This window comes from Cavia porcellus, unplaced genomic scaffold (genome assembly GCF_034190915.1).
Source record: "Cavia porcellus strain 051 isolate PalLab524CR breed Dunkin Hartley unplaced genomic scaffold, mCavPor4.1 scaffold_31, whole genome shotgun sequence".
Taxonomy (NCBI): Eukaryota; Metazoa; Chordata; class Mammalia; order Rodentia; family Caviidae; genus Cavia; species Cavia porcellus.
Genome location: NW_026947514.1, coordinates 43,685,701 through 43,706,139, shown reverse-complemented (window position 1 = coordinate 43,706,139; position 20,439 = coordinate 43,685,701). Strand labels below are relative to the sequence as shown.

Sequence of the window (20,439 nt, the reverse complement as noted above, 5' to 3'; positions counted from 1 at the left end):
CCCTTTACAGTTCTGAAAATCAGTCTCTAGGAGTTAAAGTGTGATGCCTAACTAAGGTTAGGAAGTTCCATTGTGTTCCATCAGGGCTGATGATGATGATATGAGTTCTTAGCAGGCATTTACTATGTGCTGAGTACTTTACATGAATAAAATCTACTCAACCCTCACAACTGTGTCAATTAAGTATATGCACACTATTACAATACAACTTTTATAAAGTTTAAAAAAATTTTTCTCCATAATCCTCTTTTCATCACTTGTGATAGCTATCATCAGGGAAATGAGCAGAATTAATATAGGACACTGTCTCCTTCCCAAATCACTCAGAGAAGTCCTGCAACAACCCATTGCAAGGCTATGCCCTTGAGAGCCCTGTCCTTGAGTACCTGGAGCCATTCGGTCAGATGTTTGTTTTCACTTCTCATTTATCTTCCTCTTGGATCTAAGCAAACCGTAAATAATAAAGTAATGAGGATGCTTGTCTAGCAATCTGTCTTTGATAGATTAAAGAGAGCCACAAGTCAATCGATATTCTTCCTGAGACTAATTTACCTCCCGTTGAATCTGAGCTGGCTTTCGTGACTTATTTTGCTAATACAATAAGGTACAGTGCTATTTGGAGGCTTCTGAGGCTAAATCAAAAGAGGCTGTGTGCTTTCTACCCCGGTTTCTGCTGCATTAGTGATCCAATGGTCCTGGTGTAGCTGGGCTAGGGAAGCTGCATCTAGAGGACAGTGGACAGTCCTGGTCAGTCTCTTCAAGGCACCAGACCCAGGAGGGAAACTGTCCCAGGCCCGCATCTACTGACTGTCGTGACTACTACTGAAGTCATGAAGTAGGAGATTACCCATTGAGTCCCACCATGAAATGCAATGAAATGACTGGTGTTTTAAGCCACTAGCATTTGGAATAGTTATGCCCAGCAGTAGGCACTGGAAGTGCTCTCCACCTTGAAGAGTAACAGGGACTTTAATGGGCGTGGAGATGGGGACTGTGGGTATCAGGGACTGTCTCTGCACATACTTTGAAACTTTCCTATTGTTGTTCTGTATTCACAATGGAAACGATGGCAAGTAGAGACAAGCACGTTAGTGACTTTCATGTCTCGGCACAAGTCCACCTTGAGGCCTGCTTTCCCTCCTTCTTGGGGCCACAGAATTTCCAGTCCCCCTTTCTGATTTATGCTATTTGAAATAGGTTTCAGCTTATGACACTGAAAAAGCCTTCATGCAGACTGTGCATTTTATATCTGAAAGTTTTTACTTCCCTCCCCCTCATTACTAGATTTTGTCCATAACAGCGTGCAGAGAGTGACGGGGATTTCCTGTGAGTGCAGTGTCCAGAGGGTGCAAGGACAGAGGAGGTGACCAAAGCCGTGTGTGGGGCTCTGCAAGCCCCTGCTCTTACTCCCCAGCTTGGGGCTGCAGGGCCAGGTGGGCACTCTGGAGGAAGGAAGGGAATGGGAGGACAAGTATGACACGGGGACTTCCGTGTAGTGACAGACTCATGCCCTGTGGGCCTCCGTTCCCTTCCTGTGAAAGGAGCAGATGCAAAGGCTCCTTCTCTCTTCCAGACAGTGTTTTGAGATCGTCCTTCCTTCTTTTTTAAGACTACTATTTAATTACACAATGTTCTGAAGCTATCTCAGAAGTGTAGTTTGAACACGGATCTGGCATCTCTTCATGGGAGGCCACTTTCTGCAGCTGTTGCTGCCAGCCAGTCCTGGGCTCTGCCCGCCTCTAAACACACTGCACTCTTCCCAATTCACCTGCTGCCCAGCGCCTGGGATGTTCCCTGGTGTCTCCGGAGAGCTGGGCCTTTGGGCTGTTTCAATCGGAGACTGCCTATCCATGGCGTTTATGTAAGAGCTCCACGACTCTTCCATGGACACTGCTTTGCTTTCTGTTTAGCACTGTATCACGATCTCATTTCCTTAACACATTTATTTTTACTGGTTTCATTTAGGACACAACTTTTATAAACACACAGGCCTTCTTTCCTCTATCTTCCTCACCATTTTATTTCGAGTGCTCAGCACTCAATTCGCAGACTTTACACACCAGTCACCTGCTGAATTAATGACTGAGTCCTGGCAGAGCAGTTTCATATACCCCCCAGTTACCCCACAATTGTCCACCTGAGTCCAGGCTGTTGATGTCCCCTACTGCACCTGGAGTCCCGGCCACCCTTCTAAGGGAAGCCTCTGTCGGGGGTCGGAGCTCCCATTTGTACTCACCTGTGTGCTGTTTGAACCATCTTGGGAGGCAGCCAGCTACCCACTCTCATTTTCTGGCCTGGTAGCCTGTAAAAGCTGCCACCACACTTTCCCGATGCTGGATGCTAGGCTTCCATGTTTCAGCCTTTTCCAGTTTAGGACAGTGGGGCTGCAGGTGATATAAATTAGCTTCAGCCAATTTAAAAGCACATGTGTTACTCGAAGGGTTTAGGCGTATTTCACCAAAGCGGAAGGTACACAGCAGCCAGGCTTCAGGTAGAGCTTAGTCAGAGACATGGGAGGGGTCAGGGTCAGGGTCAGGGTCAGGGTCAGGGTCAGGGTCAGGGTCAGGGTCGGGGCGTGCTGGATTCTTTCTGCTTCCAGCCTGTGCACCAAGTTGCTTCTTCTTCATTCTCAGTCACTGGTTGTCTTTGTAATCAGACAGTACAACCAGAAGCAGCTCACTGGCTCCGGCTTTGCAGCTCTCACGTTCCAGCTCCAAATTCTTGGACTGTCAGTAGCTCACATTCGAATGATTCCTTAGAGTTAGCGTTTGATTGAAAGTCCCAGTGACTATGAGAGGTAGGTGCAGGACTCTGAGTCCCTCTTTGTTTAAGAGGTCTGAGGTCATACGATGCTAAGAAGGGACTCTCAGGTAGGATGATGGGAAAACAAAAGTATTTTTTAGTCTTTTTATTGGTACCAGGGATCGAACTCACGACTGCCTACTTGCAAGGCAGGCGCTTATGCCGCTGAGCTAAATCCCCAGCCCCGAAAACAAAAGTATTGATATGTGTTCTTCTTCTCATTCTTGCAGGGCAGGAGAAGGAAGATAAAAGGTGTTTCCTGCCTTCATCTTCACAAGAAAACCAGTAAGGAGTCAGTCGATACTGCCCCGTGACCACAAGTGTGTGGCAGAGAGTAAATGACAGGGAGGAGGGCAGAGCAGGGGTGTTGGGAGCCGACTGGCATTTCCAGAAAGCTTAGGGAAAGAGACTGGGGCCAGCTGTGGCTTTTAGTGACAGGATGTGAGTCTTTTAGTCTAAGTGTCTGGCATGAAAGCAGCTGAGGAGAAAGAGGCCTCAGGTGACCCAGACAAGGGAGGAAGGAGGAGTGGAGGGCGGAGACCATCACGTGGTGGTACTCTGAGTGCACTGAAGGTCCCTTCCTGGCACCAGCTGCCAGGGCTTAGCTTACAGCACCACAGCCTGCCAAGTTTTAAATAAATTGGATCTAAAGTGGCACAAAGTAAATTTGACTATGACAATGATAATTAAAATTCTTCGAATTTAAGCAATCTATATTAAGGGAGAACGTCTGTGCGCAAAATCGGGTAGGGAAATGGAAAGATGTGAAGAGATGGCCCTATTCCTTTTCAGAGGACTGGTCACCAGTGGCATCTGCACAGCTATCTCCAGCTTCGCTCCTCCTGGCACGGTTTGACTGGTGGCAAGCAGGCTCACTATGGACGCCTCTGTGATCCGGGAGTGAATCAGATGGATGAGGTGATCTGCGGTGTGCTGAGAGTAACTTGCATAAGTAGCCTCCAAAGCCAAGGAGACTTTACTTGTGCTAAGAAGTTCCAAAGATAATCAGATCAGACACTTGCAGGGAGCAAGCTTTACACTCCATAAAGTTCCTCACCCCTGTGATTCCCTAACCAGCTTGTTCCAGGTAGGCAGCTATCCTTATATTCCACCCGGAGAGGAGGAAGCTATTCTCAGCCACGTCTTCCTTAAAACTGTTTATCTCAGACCTAAACTCTCTGTATGGTTTGAAGATAGCTCACACCCTCCAAAACTCTTGTTGAAATGTAATCCTATTAATGAGACATTAAGAAGCAGGGCTATGTGGGATTTTAAAAGACACTTAGAGCTCTGCCCATCACGACTGGATTAATGGGTTATTGGATTATCTGGAGAGCAGGGATGCTGCAAAAGCCAGTTTGGCCAGCCCCCCCCACCCAACTCTGATCATGTGATGCCTGTACTATACCTCAGGATTCAGCCAGCAAGAAGGCTGTCACCCAGATACAGCACCTAGGACCTTGGGTCACAGTCCTGAGTGCAACAAACCCTTTTGCTTTATAATTTATCCATATATGGCACTGTGTCATTAGCAACAGAATGTGGATGAAGATACTATTATAAGTCCAGTCTTACATTGCTTGAGATAAAGTATCACACCACCACTACCTCCACTGAATATGTTTCTGAGCTTTGTGTACTTGAGTGAAGGCCTGGTTTGTACAAATTCAGTTTACAAACCACATCTGCAGAAACCTGACATGTACTTCTTATTCCTCTCTGTGTCCTTTATGCACCGGAGTGGGCTAGCCTTTGCAGGAGTGAGTCATCTTTTAGAAGGACAGACAGCTGTCAGTGGTTGTGGCAGTGATCACATTGCATTGTTTCTGTACATTGAATCATGGAAGGCATAATGTAATCCAGGAAGTGGTGCTGACTTCGCTCCCTGGAGCTGACACAGCCTCACCATTTTCTTGAGGGATCTGGCAGCCTGATCACTGTCACTTGCCAGTTTCTCAGGAGAAGTGAGATGGGCTTCCATCTTTTACTGTAGACTTGCTTTCTACTTTGTTCCAAGCTTAAAGTACTGTCAAATCAAGATTGCTAGAGTAATTTCCTTTCTTTGTGCTTCTTGTAATTTTTGTCTTTGGGAAATGAATAATATGAAAATATAGTATTCTGAGAAGACCCAAGTTGTTCTCAATTACTTTTTCTATTGAGGTATAATTTTTATACATGAAAGCTACCTTTTAAAAGTGAATTTTAACCACAGTTCAGTGGATTTTAGTATTTATTCAAAAGGTTGTGCAACCTTTATCATTACCCAATTCCAGAATATTTTCGTTGTCACTAAAGAAGCTTGTATCCATTAGTGAGCGCTCCCATTTTCCTCTACCTCAGCCCCCAACAAACACTACACCACTTTTTGTCTCTTTGAAACTCTTAATTAATTTTATACCTATAATTTTCAGCTTTACCAAACTTTACTGATAGATAGAAGTTACAATATTTATGGTATACAAGATGGTTGTGTGTGTGTGTGTATATATCTATATATACACACACACACACATACAAATAATCACCATGGTCAAATGAATACACTGGTTACTTCATGTGGTTGTTTTTCTCATGGTGAGAAAGATCTGTTCTCTTAACAAATCAAGTACACACACAGTATCTAATTATAGTTGTCCTGCTGTCCATTGGCTCTCCAGACCCTGTTCATTTTATAACTGAAAATATGTACTCTTTGAACAAGTATCCCATCTCCCTCACCCACAGTCTCTGGAAACCTCCATTCTTCTGTCTGCTTCTAGGAGCTGAACTTTTTCAAATTTTACGTGTAAGTAAGATCATACAATGTCTGTCTCTCTGTGCGTGCTTTTCCTGAGCACACTGTCCTTCAGGGTCATTCATGTTGTAACAAATGGTGAGCTATTCTGAAAGATAAATAGCTGAAATGAGCTTGGGTTAAATTCTGCACATAATGACATTTTAGTTAGAGAACTGAGATTACTAACTAGCATGAGCTGGAAAGTAAAATGAAAAACTGAGCACTTGATTGTCCAGCAATTTGATAATTACAATAGAATGATGTTTTGATGGCAAAGGTGGCAGAGAAGGGGGATGATGGTGGTAAGAATCTATTTTTAACACTATAATTCTTGCTTTTTTTCAATTCATTGGGCAAAATACTAAGTTCATTGGTTTAAATCCACTTAGTTTGGGATCTCTTAAAATCTAACAAGATTGAGTCAAGCTAAAATTACAAACATGGATTAAAAGATTTGCTAAGAAAGCTTGTAGTTCAAGCAAGATTGCAGGAGGACAGTTTATCTTATTAAAGAGACCAGATTATTTTAGAAGAATTTATGTGCCTTCTAATAATGGCTATGCTATTTCAAAGGCCTGTCTTTTAGTAACAGAAGTATCAAGCCTGGCCAGGCTGGATTGCCAGTACTGTGGGGTTGTTAGTCTGTGTGGTGTTGTTATAGGACAGATGGAAGGACAGGCAAGGTCACCCATTAATTTGCCAACTCATTAAACTCAGCAGGTCCCATCAATCAACACATCACAGATAAGAGCACCCTCATCCCTAAAGAGATGGAATCTGTCCCAGAGCCACAAAACCTGACTGCAATTTGATGTGAGCTATTATCATACCTGAAGGAACATGTCCTTCAGGAGGAGCGTGGTCAGCAGGCAGCAAGGAGAGGGAAGTCTCCTAGGCCAGCACTGGCAGGGCCACCTGAGCGTTGTCTAAGGAGGTGGCTGCAACTGAGGACAGAGCCATGACTCACTACCTGAGTTGGATGCCTCAGAGCCTGATGCTTTCCAAAATCTGAGTTTTTGAGCCAGCTCCCAGGTCTGATTTGCACTCACCAATTAGTGTTCTTCCTAATTATAAGTTAGCTTCCTTGAAAGATTTTATCTATAGGCCAAATCACTCTAATATCTTGGCAGACATATTTTTAAAAATAAATAGTTGGTTTATAAATTGACTGTGTCCTGCTATGAGTTAGTTTTAATTTATCTGCTTTGGTGGGATCTCGCATCCTCCTTAGTCTCTTAACTGAGATACCCATAACATAGGCTTTCTGAGCAGACGGACAGACGGCAGACGGCAAATCCCACCACTGTCTTGCTACCAACGTGGCTCCATGGCCTCCCATCAGACTTGAGTGGTTCTTCAAAGTGACGAACAGGCTCGTTTTTATAAAGTGAAAGCATTTATCCCCCAATTTCATTTCTCCAGTGTGGGCTAGTGTTACCCTCATTTTGCAGGTGGCAAATTTGGGAAATAAAGATTTTCTAAAACCAATTTACTAATTTTCATACTATTCTCAAAGTCAAGAACTATTACACAGTTTATACTCATATTTTCTCCAGTTCCCAAGAAGGTCCTTTGTATGGGGCACTAGGAAAGGTGTAAGTGACAGTGTGATTCCAAGGTAGTGTTTTGGGCCAAATTTGAATAGGTTAGTATCCATAATTTCTTTTTATTTGAGGCTTAATTTCTTTTAGACCTGATTTAATTTTAGTATTTTTTTTCCTCCTGGAAGGACCACTTGGTGGGAGACTTCTTTTGGGGTGTTAGTAAAAATTCTGCTGCAATATTGAGGGGCAAGCTAGGTATTTCAAATCAAGAACTATAAACAGATATGTGCTCAGTGATTCCATAGTCTGCTCCTTGAAATGTATCCAAAGAAAATAATTCAAAAGAAAAAGAGGAAATTGGTGTACAAAGAAGTTCAGCAGCTTGGGAGGCTGAGGCTGGAGGACGGCTAATTTGAAGGCAGCCTGGAAAAGTTGACTAATTTTGTCTCAAAGCGGGGGGGGGGGGAGAGGCAGACATACAGACAGACAGACAGACAGAGAGAAAAAAGGAACAAAAAGATCAGGGGTATAACTTAGTGTGAAGGCCCTGGGTTCAGTCCTCCACACTCCCCTACATGTGTGCACACACAAACAAAGGAAAGAAACTGAAAAAGGAAAAATTCATCGTAGCATTGTTAATAATAATAAAAAAGGTAAGGTCATTTACAAACCCTAAAATATACCTGAATAAATTTTGACACTACAGTACTTCTAGGCTGTTAAAGAGCCATAAATTAATTATGAATATTATGCAGCAATGTGGAGACATGGAAGAATGTTTACCAAATATTCTGTTTAAAGTAAGAAACCTATAATATCATGTGTCCTGTAGAATAACTAGGTGAATGTAGGTGTGTATATAAAGGGAGAAACGGAAAGTATGTGTTAGGAATGCAGGTATGTTAAAGATTTTCCTTTACATTTTATGATATTAAACATCAATGAACTATTTCATTTTGAAATAAAAGCCGTCAAATTATAAGACAATGCATTACTGAGCAGATTCCTGACACTGTGGGGGGGGGGTGGATAATTTCTTTATACTGATTGTTTATTTGTTTGGTTGTTTTTTGAAACAGGCTCTCACTTTGTAGTTTATGCTGGCCTTGAACTTGTTATGTAACCCAGGCTGGCCTTGAGCTTGCAGTGATCCTCCTGTCTCAGCCTAAGTGCCAGGATTACAGGTGTGTCTCACAATGCCTGGCTAGTTTCTTTACATTGAAATCATTTGGTTTTGGCCACATCCTTCTAGAATAGTCATCCAGTCCAGAATCATTCTCAGGGTAAGATGTGTCAAGGTTTTCTAAGTTCTAAGTTGGAAGAGCCTTTCTTATAGGATGGCTGAAGCCTGGTACTGAGTGATGTGTCTGAGGCCCTGGGCTCAGTTGCTCATGGCCATTGACTAGCCCAGTGGGTCTGGAAAAGACGTCCAGCCACTGTGGGCTTAGTCTCTACATGTCACACAACCCTGGGTCAAGGTCCCTCAGGACCACTTCAACATTATATTAATCTCTGAACATACAATTCAGGTTCACATTCATTTTCCAGACTCTACGGTTTATCATATAGCATATTCAAATTGTGAAACTAGTCTCAAGTTTTCCAGATAAGATGGATTCCTGACTTCCAGAAGACTTTCCTAGAAAAGTCAGATTAAAATCTTAATGTGTGGTGGCACACTCCTGGAACCCCAGTTGAGGCTGAGGCAGTAAACGCATGCCTTTAACTGTGAGTTAAAGACCAGCCTGGCTACATAGCAAGAACTACCTCAAACCACCACCACCACAGCAATCCAGAATTTCTGACTTTTCACGTCCACGTGTGATCCTACGTAGAGGTCTAATTTTTAACACTTGAAGATGGGGTTTTCTATGTATACATCGAATGTGCTGGATCTCACTTTTAAGGGGGTATTGGAATCCCTGGAGGCTTCTTAAATGAAATACCAGTTGCCAGGCCCTATTCCCAGGGTGTCTGATGTGACAGTATGCATTTTAATCAGTTCCAGTCGATGGCAGGGACTTTGATGTGGTAACTGAACTCTGACAGCTGCTGCTGGAGGGAATGTAACAGCACAGGAGGCCTGGGGAAGGGTAGGCGGCAAAGGATTCAACAACAGCAGGTGACGGTCAAATGAACAGCGGTAGTCATCAGCACAAAGAATATTGCACAGCAGACAAGAGTACAGCAGGTGTGGCTGTGCACCATGAAGTGGTCACAGGGCTGGTTCTAGGGTCACTGTGTGTGTGGAAACAGCTCTGTAACTTTGGTGGAGATGAAGAACTTACACTGTAGTTTTAATTTAGTATGTTAAGCCGTTTTATTTTACTTGTGAAATAACTTTACAAAGGGACAGTACCTTTAGACATGCTCCTGCTGTAAAGTGGATTCACACTTGTTGAGCTAATTAGAACAGATCAGTGAGGCCGCCATATACCATGAATCATCCTGTGGTCAGGCGTGGTGCTTTGACAATGGATTTCTGATAAATGTCCCTTTTATTTTTAATAAGCATTCATGATCTCAAAGTTATGTCAAAGTCCTTGAGTTTATTACAGTTCTTTGCCTTTCATAAAGAACAGACTATGAATTTTAAAATGTATGCCATTAAGATGCAAAATTATAGATTTATTTGACTTTTATGATAACTGGAATTTGAATATTTGCCAACTTGCTCTCTTACCTCTCAGGGGAAAGGCTGATCACCAGTTCAGTGCGTACACTTGGAAAGCACCGCTGTCAGCCGAAGGGTTCGATCGTGGAGGTCGATGGCTTTTTGTCTCCGTTGAGGCCAGGGAGAATTTCAGTTATTTGGGGTGTGTTGCTTTTAACTCTGCTTTGACTCCAAGCTGGGTGACTGTGGACGCTGCTTCCCTGCTTCTCTCTCTGTTCCAGTTTTCATTTGTGAAATGCTGGTAACAGAACCTCCTTCCCTGGGCTACTCTGCAGTTAGGTTAGGTGAGAGGCGGCCGTATTTTGAGCAGCATGTGGCACACAGCTACCCCTGCCACTTGCAGGAAGAATCCTTAAGGGCTGAAGGAAGAAAAACTCAAGTTGTGGAAGAACGTGTACAGTATGACATTGCTTATGCAGAACCCACAAGCATTCTGAGTGCTCTCCATGAGCACAGGTGTGTGGACACGTGGGACAGGGTCTGGAAGACTACACTAAGGTTACGGCTCGTGTCTACACGTCCCACCAGAGCCTCATGCAGCCATATGTGGGGCTTCCCAGATGTGGCTGGATCTGGTGTGTGTGATCATTAAAGTGACCATTGGTGGATTTGACGTCATTCTCGGTAGGATTGAGGGTGCACCACCCTGGGTGTAAGTGCTACTTGCCTTTAGAGTGTGTAGTCTGGATAGAATACAAGGGACAGAGAAGGCCACTGTCATCATTTGCTCTTGCTGCCTTTTGTTTGAAGCAAATGTTTTCACTGTTTAGTTTCATTATGATTAATTGTTTTACTGTATTCAATATTCTCTTTCTATTGGTTTTATAATGTTCTGTCTTTGATTTGATTTTACTATACCTAATTGGCTAGACAGCTATTGTGAAGATAACGAGATCTACTATGATACCTATTATGTTATCCCTGTAATCTGCTGTGAAGTTCTGTACCAATGTCACTGCATTGTCTCAATTGGCTTTGTTTATCTTCTTCTGTTGTATTTTACTACCTTCAAAAAAGAAAAGTAGTACATTTTCCTTCCTCTGGATAAATTGTTGGTGATAAGTAGTTTGGTAGAAGTAATTATTTTCCTTCTGTACTGCATTGAGTCACAGTAAAGCTTAATCTGCATAAGTGAACATGGTCTCTTTTAGAATTTTTGACTTTATTAATGGGTTAAATTTTGAAAAGCACTTTGGTTTAGTAGTTCTACAATGAATCATGGGTCGATCATTTTTCATTTTGTTGGGTACCACTTAAGATGTATGAGAGACTCTCCAGTTGCTGACCTGCCCTGAAATATTGTACAATTTCTTCCCTGTCTAAGCAGGGCCTCCACTGGCAGTTACATATCTGGGCACCAGACACTGGGCGCAAGAGTGGCTTTGGACCTGCTCTTCATCTGCCTGAGGTTAGGCAATGAAACACACCATGATGGGTGGAGGAAATCAGGCTGCCCACATGCCCAGGAGGAAATCACCACCTGGCTTGGCTTGGCTTTCCTCTCCTCCCCTCCCCTCCACCCTCCCCTCTCTTTTCTCTTTTCTTCCTTCCTTCTTGGGAATGTGTAGTTAAAGCGCCTCAAAGTTAAGCATCTTTGTGCATGCTTTAAAAAGAGAAAAAGGGTGATTAAATGTGTGGACCTACCCTTGGTTTTGTTTTCTTTGCTGTATCATCTAAACATTCTGTCCCCACTAAGACTTCTGGCTCTCAAAATAGTCAATGAAGTGGTTTTTTTTTAATTCATTCTTTTCTGTTTTTATTTTAAAGAGAAAAACAATAAAAATAATGACACAAAATTTCAAAACAAGATAGTAGGAGAGTAATAATTACTAATACATTGTGTGTTGTTATCTTCAAAGTAGTTGCTCAGATTATAAGATATCAGCATGAAAAATCAATCAAAATAAACACAAAACTTTCCTTTCAGTGAACTAATAGAAATTAATAGTATAACTATCTTAACTATCATATATAGATACATAAATATATACATTTATTTTTTCTTTTCTCTTCCTTCTAAAAATTCCTTCTTTTCATTAAAATGTACCTGACCTGAGGCTCAGAAGCTCAACTGCATGCATTCTTCTGGTTGGCAGTTATTTAATTTTATAGCTTATGCTCATTTCTCCCAGGCCACAACCCTGCATGCTAAGCATGGCTGGTGGCCTGTGGCTCTCTGTCTGATCTCCCTTTTCCACCAGCAGCCTTCACACGTGCCTCAGTGTGCAGAGTTCTGTGCAAACCCTTCCTCCCACAGGGAATAAAGACTCCTTTCCCTAGGAAAATAGGAGATGAAATCTGGTGAGGTCAGAAACACAAAGAAAAGAACTTGAAGATCACCTCCCGGTCTGTCTTTCCTTCCTTCCTTCCTTCCTTCCTTCCTTCCTTCCTTCCTTCCTTCCTTCCTTCCTTCCTTCCTTCCCTTTTGTTTTTACTCTGGTTTTTATCAGTATTTGCTTGCAATTCATAATGAATACACTCATCTTGGGGAATTGGTACCTATACATGTCACAGCTTAATCTTTTCTGCTTTGTTTCTCCTTCTCTCCCTCTCTTTTCCATCCCCAGATCTTCTTCCTATCTCCAAAAGGTCTCCCTCCCTTTTTCCTATCTTTTATCTTTTATTCTTCTCTTTTGATTATTTATACTTTGGGTTTCTCATGTAACAGAACCCAGGCTCCTTGTCTGATTTATTTCATTTAGCGTCATGTGTCAGGGTACATCTGTTTCCCTAAAAAATGACTCAAATTAAGTTCCTTAATTCCCATAATAAACTTGCAGGTTTGGTTTTTGTTTGTTTAGGCTACTTAGAAAAGCAAGTGGCATGTTTTGGCCTTGACACATTTTTGATAGAGTGCGAAGTATTGCCCCCAGATTTTCTGTCGGAGACCTAAGCAGTCAGGGAAGACTGTGCCTCCTTCAGCCTACTCTGCTCTGTGGCTTCTGGGGCCGGAGGTGAGAGGCTGGAGTGGATGCTTCCAAGTGGCAGATGCCCCTGCCACCCTCATTCACCAGCCAGGCCAGTGCTCTTCCCTTTCCTCCAGGGCTGCGCCTCTAGAGCCTTGAGGTCAGATACCTGCTTACTGGGGAACAGATTTGTTCCTGTGGAATGGGATGATCAGGCTCTCCCCCAATAAAAGCTCAAGGACAGTGGCTCCTGGGCAGCCAATCTGCTCAATAGGGCAATTCTAGGAGTTGAGCAATGGGGATCCCACAGCCCAAGAACAGGGCCTACCTGGGCTCTGCTTCCCCACACCTAGGCAGTCGCAAGTCTGCTGGAGGCCCTGTGAACACTGCCAGACTGCCTGGCTATGAGAGGTCAGGTGGCCCATTGCTGTTTAGGGAAGCACCAAAGGACCTGGTACTAAGCCTGTGTCTTTGTTCCTTTTCTCTTGGAGGCCTCCAGCCCCAGGGGCTGCTGCAAGATGTTGCTGTGCTGAGGGGCCAGGAGCGACCAGCTCTGGAGGATGTCTCCCTGCCCTACATGGGTGCATAGGACCCCATCATGCTGGCCTCAGAAGACAGCGAGGCCCAGCACAGGGGCATGAGAAGGGAGCCCCTGACCTGCCCAAGGTTGCACCAGCTCTGGGATCCCCCAGCCTCTGACTCTCTGGAGGGGCCAGAAAAACCCATGAGGAGGAGTTCATCCAGAATTCTAAACTGGGAAGAGGTCAGAGCTTCTGCAGATCCCCATCACCTGAGGGAGAGTGTGCAGGTGAAGGAGGGGTGTGCCCGCCCTCCTCTTCTCCTTCAGGCACACAGCAGCCAGGATCACCCTAGCTGTTGGCCACACTGCAAAGCACATGTTCTCTTTTCCTTACTGAGTGGAGAAAAAGACTACGCTCTGCCGATCACTGTTCCCTGGCTTCTGGCACATGGCGCACTGCAGGTCTGGCGCCCTCGGGTTACTGAAGGAGGAGGAGAATTGAGCTGCAGGCTGGCAGAAGTTGCAGCAGCAGGATAGCAAGCAGGGTAGTGTGGGGCCAGAAGAGATGGGAAGGGCTTTCTAAAACTGCTCCTGGGAGCCCTAGTGGTGTGGAAAGACACACTGCTGGGCAGCTCCCACGTTTCCTTATCAAGCAGGCCTTTCATCCTCTGGGCAGGAGGCTTACACACGTCCACCTGGTGATCTGCGCAGCACCAGGGGGCGCCCTGCACACCACAAAAATGCAGAGGAGCCGCAGGGGGCTGGAATGGGAAGAGCCCTTTCTTTACTTCAGTCTGAGCCAGGGGAGACTGCGCGGCCGCTCTGGCCCTCACCTTTTCCAGGGACTAACTTGAGTTCAGGCTCCTCCTGGTGCTGACCTGGTCAGGAGCAGGCCACATCCTTTGAAAGTGATGTTCGCTTGCTTCCTGTCTCTTTTCTGCTTCTCCAACAAACCCGCAGACTGCTAGCTAATTGAAACCCTGGGCTTTTGGTCTGTTCAACATGTTTCTCCTAGTAGCAAGAGTAATTTTTCCTCTCTTTGGAGAATCTTGAAATGTGAGGATGAAATAGTAGATTCAAAGAAATTTTTAAACTGCAAATAAAAATATAGTTACTGAAAGTATGAACTTTGGCCTAAGCAGGCCTGAGTTGTGATTCTATAAGCAAGTGGATCAACTCACTCATTCTTGTAGTTATTCCTTTAAAGATACGTATCCAGCATCTACTTTGGGCCAGGTGTCGGGTAGTCAGGTCTCTGCTCTCACAGGACTGACAGTCTGATCGGAAGCGGACACCGCTCAGGGCTGTGAAGGAGTTTACAGAGAGCACGAAGAATGCAACAGAAACTCCTCAGGTGAGGCATGGATGGCTGGGACTGGAAGAATGCAAAGGAACTACTGGCAGTGTGCAAAGCAGTTCAGATGAAGGGAGCAGCATGGGCAAAGGTGCTGGGGCAGTGGGTTCAGCACAAGAAAGATTCTGGGCCTGGGAGCATGTGCCAAGGCCATGTACACCAGAGTAAGAGGATGGCAAAAGCTTTGAACTCTAACTCAAAGCATAGGAAAGGATTTTGTTTGTTTGTTTATTTGTTGGTTACAAGGATTAAACTCATGACCCTATGTTTGCCAGACAGATGCTTGTGTTGCTGAGCTAAATCCCCCGCCCCAACAGGAAAGGTTTTTAAAGCAGATAAAATCCATCCCATGTAGTTTGAAAGTATAAAGCACAGCTAGGACTGGTGTAAGGCAGCAGTCCAGGGTGGCACCAGGCATGGGTGCGGAGAGGAAGAGCTGAGGGATGCGCTCCCCTGTAGTGCATGCATGGCTGGCTGAGCCTCTGCAGGACGCGCTCACTCCCTGGCTCTGCTCTCAGCTCTGCAATGCAGTCAGCCACGAACGCTCTCTCTCCTCCTCGGATGTCCTCAGTGTTCCGCTGAGACTTTGCACCTCCCAGAAAGCCAATGAGCTATTAAAAGCAAATTGTTTTCTGAGACATGGTACATGGCCCTGGTGCAGACATTTGTGGGGTACCAGGAAGCCTGACTGATGTCCATGACCTGCTAACCACGAGTCCAGCCCAAATGACAGCAGCTTAAAAATCTCATCCCTTTGCCTCTGCGTGGAGTTGGAAGCTGCTGACTCACCTGGTTGGTGCCTGGAAGGAGCCAGAGCTTGTGTTGGGCCCTGTGAGCACCACTGCACCCTGACCCGGCCACCTGGGAGATTCCACTTTTCACACTCTCTGCGGGCATGCGGAGAAGTCAGGTGGCTCCCCAGTGTTGTCAGTGCTGAGGAGCATCAAGGCCATGTGGTGTGCCTCAGTGGTCAGTCTCATTCCTCCCACCTCTCTGTTCCTACCCCGAGGCACCTTGGTTTCTTCTTATGGACAGCATGAAGCTTAAAGGGGCTGATTATCCCTGGTCCACAGCCACAAGGAATAAGAAGAAAAGAGAGACACAGAGAGATTAACAAATGCTGGAGGTTAGACATATTTCGGAAAACCGGGTCCCCTATAAAGGGGAGGGGAAGCCAGGAGACAGTGGAAATGTTCAGGACAGGAGCGCTGGAGGAGAGCCTTCATCCCATGTCCTCTGAGTGAGGCTCCAGGTCAACAGTGCTTCACAGGCAGCAGTCACGGCAGGCCAGGGGTAGCTGTGCCTATGAGTGGCCAGAGAGCCCATGGCACTGGCATCTTGGTGCAGTGCAAAGTCTTCTGAGGAGTCTCCACTGCCACAGCTGTTGCGCTTGGAGAGAAAAGCGACCCCAGGTAAAGCGGCTGATACGGAACCTCAGTCATGCCTCCCCTGGGATAGTGATTGTGTCCTTCCCTCTTTGCACCTGAGCAAACCGAGGCAGGTTGGGTGACTTGACTGGGCCGACCAGCTGCAGTGCCCCGGCCATGCCCTCTTGGGCCTGAGTTTGTTGGCCTTGCTCCTGTTCAATCCAGCTGCAGCGCCCTCTTTAAGGCACAGCTTCAGCCCACTTCATTTCCCTAACACAAGCAGGATTCCCGCAGTCATGTTTTAAAATCTGGGGGTATCTTCTTAGTATCGGTGACAGTAGCAGTCACACCTGCCATGCCTGGAGCACTTTGCAGGGGACAGGCACGTTATCAAGCCATGCATAGCAGGTCCTCCTTGAGAATGTGTAAGGTGAGTGTCACTGCCATCCCCATTTTCAGGTAAGGAAAGCCAGGCACAGTAGAGATAAGTGATTTGCCTGAGGTACCAGGACTTGTAGGTGGCAGAGCCTGACTCTAACCAAGATGTTGGGCAGCAGGGTTTCCTCAGCAGGACCATGAAATTTTGAATCAGACAGACCTGAGATCAAATTTCTACTGTTGCTGTAACTGGATGTGTGAATTCATCTCTTGGAACCTCGGTTTCACCTTGTGTAACCTGGATGAAGCCTTCTATCCTCAGGTGCTAGTTTGGTTGTCAGAGGAAGTAGTACTGGCAGGGTGTGTGACACATATTTGTAATCTCAGTTATTCTGGAGGCTGAGGTAGGAGGATCACAAGTTTAAGGACAATCTGGGACAACTTAATGTATCCCGTCTCAAAATAAAATTTCAGAAAGGTCAGAAAAGGGGGGTGGGGTTGAGGAAGGGAAGGAGAGAAGGAAGGGAGGGAGGGAGGGGGACAGGGGAGAGAGGGAGAGAGAGAGAGAGAGAGAGAGAGAGAGAGAGAGAGAGAGAGAGAGAGAATTGCCATGCACTACCTTTATGATTTTGCCATTACTTGAGATTTTCCTCAAGTTAACTTAAAATTTTAAAAATGAAATGTTATGTTGCAGTTACAAGAACAGCCATAAACAAAAAGTAACAAACAATTCACACTTCTTAATCTAAAAAGTGTAATTTAACATACTGAAAATAGTTGTAGAGTATGTATAAAGCAACCTGGCATCGTGACCAGCTGTCCATGCCCATAAAGATGCTGAAAGCCGTCTCTGAGTGTGTGGGCCCCTGGCCGCACACGGGGGGGCTCAGGGGTGGTAGGTGCTGCCAGCCTGTCCCACTCCTTCCTCCTGGTCCTTTCTCCAGGGCCCCGTGTCCCCTGCTCCTGCCCTGTGGCTCCAGCCCACATGCCTTTGTTTCCCTGCAGAAACCCAGCCTGTGGGAAAGGAGCCTGTCCCTGTCCCTGCCTAACAGATGTAAGCCTCTCTCTATGGCGAGAGGAGCGGTCTCCTGCCCCTTGATGGTGGGGCTGGTGGACCTTTGACATGAACCGATCCTGGCTCTCGCGCTCATCCAGTCCTCCTGGGTCACCTGATGTGGCAGACCTGCGTACTCAGCAACCCTGCTATCCTCAAGGGTCCAGCCTAGATCATTGCTTTTTAAAAAATTAGATACTTCCACACATGGAGAGGAAACAATGATCTGTTAAGTAATGTTCTCACTTATAAGGCTTTTTCATTGGTAAGTTTAACAAGCTTTATTTTTAATTTATGTGGTACAGTTCTTTTGTTATGTGAGGGATGACAAATGGGTGGAGTCTCAGAATCACCTCACGACCAATGTGCAGAACCTTATGATCACCTCCCCTGCCCGCACGGCCCTCTTTGCAGATCAGTCTTCCGTGACTTAGTCTCTGGCCATTGTTCATTTATTTTCCACCCAGTTTTGCCTTGTCTAAAATTTCACGTACGTGGAATCGTGTGGCCTTTGAATCTGCCTCCTTTTTCACGGCTAAAGGTACTGAGCTTTGTCCCTTCGTCACAAAATCAGAAGTTCCTTTTGCTTCACTGTATGGCTGTGCTGCAAGTATTCCTTTCTCAGCTGAAGGACACGTAGGTTATTAAGGCTCTAAAAACGTTCGTGTGTAGGTTTTTGTGTGAACATAGCTTTTCTTTTCACTAGGACAAACCCAGGGATGGGTTGCTGGTCCGCATATTCAGTGCTATTTTTAAGCAACTGCCCGACCGTTCTCGGGTGTGCTCACAGCCTTTTGTGCTCCTGCCAGCAGTGTATGAGAGGTGCAGTTCCTCTGCGTCATCAGCACTTGGTATCGTCAATTTTGTTTTGTTTTAAAATTTCAGGCTTTCTAACAACTGTGCATTGGAATATTATTATGCTTTTTAAAATTGGGATTCAAATCATGTACCATATATTTCACTCTTTCTAAAAGTATAGAGTGCAGTGGCTTTTATTATATTCACGAATATCATTATATACTTCTAGAACATCTTAATCATTCCAGAAAGAAGTACCAATAGCAGTCACTCTTCACTGTAGTTTACCCTCAGGGCATGGCAACTTCTAATTTGTAATCAAAGTGGATTTGCATTTTCTGGATGTTTCTTATAGATGAAACGAAACATATCTTGTGTGACTGACTCTGTTCACTGAACATAATGTTTTCGAGGTTCATTTGCGCTACAATGCATAGCTTATTCATTTTTATGGCCATTAGTGAGTCAATTCTTACTATTCACGTACTTTAAATTTGGAAATACAGGATCTGTGAATAATGAGGACTTACCTTATATCATTGTGACAAACTTATTTTGTCAACTTTTGGAAGCTTCTAGAAATTAATTCTTTCATTTTTTGTCTTTGAATCAGTATCCATTTCTTGTTCTTCAGGGACTCAATGCTATAAACATTGGCTAGCTTGGGGGTATAACTTATCGCTCAGCACCTGCCTTGCAAGCACAAGATCCTGAGTTTGATTCCCAGTACCAAACAAACAAACAAACAAAGTTGACTGTTTCAATGTTGTCCCACAGATCTTTGTATCTTTATTCATTTTTTTCAGTCTTTTTTTCCTCTGTTCCTCTGATTGGATTTCTATTGATCCATCTTTTAAATTTAATGACTTTTCCTCCTGTCCTTTCCACTCTGCTAGTGAATCTGTCTAGTGAGTTTTAAAATTTCACATGTCCTGTTTTCAGTTATGAACTTTCCATTAAAAAAACCCTTTCTGTTCCTCTACAGAGGACTTCTATCTTTTTGTTTGGTTCAAGAGTGCCTTGACCTCATGGGGGATAGTGAAAACAGCTGCTGTACGGTCTATTTGAAGTTTTCAACATCTGCATCTCCTCAGTGTGTCTTGATTGTCTTTCCCCTTGAGAATGGGTCACGAGTCTCTTGCTCTTTTTGTTTTCAATGTCAGTTTCAAGCAGGGGACTGCACAGGGTCTTGAACAAAGCCACTCAGACACAGAGCAGGATAAAAGGGCGTCTTTATTGCCAGTGTCCCTTGGTGACTAGCGTCCACTAAGAGTGGAGAACAAAACCTTGCTTCCACTTTTATATTGTTTCTGTCCTACAGGGCAATTTTTCATGAGAAGTTTAAACTCGGGTTAGGAAGGACGTGGGAGTCCTGCCCTCCATGGTGAGAAGTCAGGCGAGGTAGGTGTGGCTTTCAGAGGAGGCTGAGTATACAAGTGCTTGCATTAAGTCTAGTGACCTGCACGAACCCCTGCTCGGCTGCTACACTAACACAGGACTCAGTGTCTGCTGACATTCCTCCACTTCCAACACGTGCAAGGACATGGTCAGTGTGGCCAGCTGCCACAGCCTGGCCGAGTACTCAGGGGCGTCTCAGTGGGGAGGAGGGGCTCGCACACCTGCAGGCTGTAAAGCTAGATGGAGGAAGCTGAAACTTGCTGGATTCCAAGGCACATGCAAAGGTGACAGCTGACACTCTGAAAAGGAAATAGAACAGCATGTTGGGGAACAAGGTGAAACTCGAAAGAATGACTGAGCCATGACTTGGAGTGGGCAGAAGGACACAGAAAGCGGGAGCTGTCAGTAGGTATTCTCTGCATGTCAGTGTTTGATTGTCTTTGTGTTTATATTATAATTATATATTTTCTTTCTATAGTTAGAGGTGATATGGTGATAGCTTTTATTGGTTCTTATGCTATGTCAATATCTAGTTTGTTTTTGACTATTATTGTTGCTGATTTTGTTGCTATTGCAAGGGTGCCATAGTTGTGGCTATTAATTTTTTCTGGATGCCAATATCTGATCTGTGTTTCAGTCATCAACATTAAATTCTGCAGTCCATTTTGAGAGAACTGGGGGATGGGCTGACTACACTGCACTGGGGGATGGGCTGATCACACAGCATTTCCCCTTCCAAACGGAGGTGGGCGAGTCTTGGAACAGAGACAAAGGCCTATAGTTAGCCATACCCAGAATGCATCACTGAAGAGCAGACACAAAAATAGATCTCCATACTGTCCTCTTTCCTCGTGAATGAGACCTAGCT

At 44.9% G+C, this 20,439-nt stretch overlaps 1 protein-coding gene and 1 long non-coding RNA gene across 2 annotated transcripts in view; both read left to right on the top strand.

Moving 5' to 3' along the window:
• The first annotated feature begins 2,428 nt into the window (after positions 1 to 2,428).
• On the top strand, positions 2,429 to 4,921 carry LOC134474187 (uncharacterized). The gene is made up of 3 exons (XR_010044847.1): positions 2,429 to 2,491; positions 3,033 to 3,087; positions 3,595 to 4,921. It is a non-coding gene; the product is annotated as an uncharacterized LOC134474187 (long non-coding RNA).
• Positions 4,922 to 5,446: 525 nt separating this feature from the next.
• Positions 5,447 to 20,439, top strand: part of Slc35f4 (solute carrier family 35 member F4) — a 320,519-nt gene continuing 305,526 nt past the window's right edge. The window contains exon 1 of the mRNA XM_063241314.1: positions 5,447 to 5,587. The gene's annotated coding sequence lies outside the window, so the exon portion shown is untranslated. The remainder of the gene's footprint in view (positions 5,588 to 20,439) is intronic.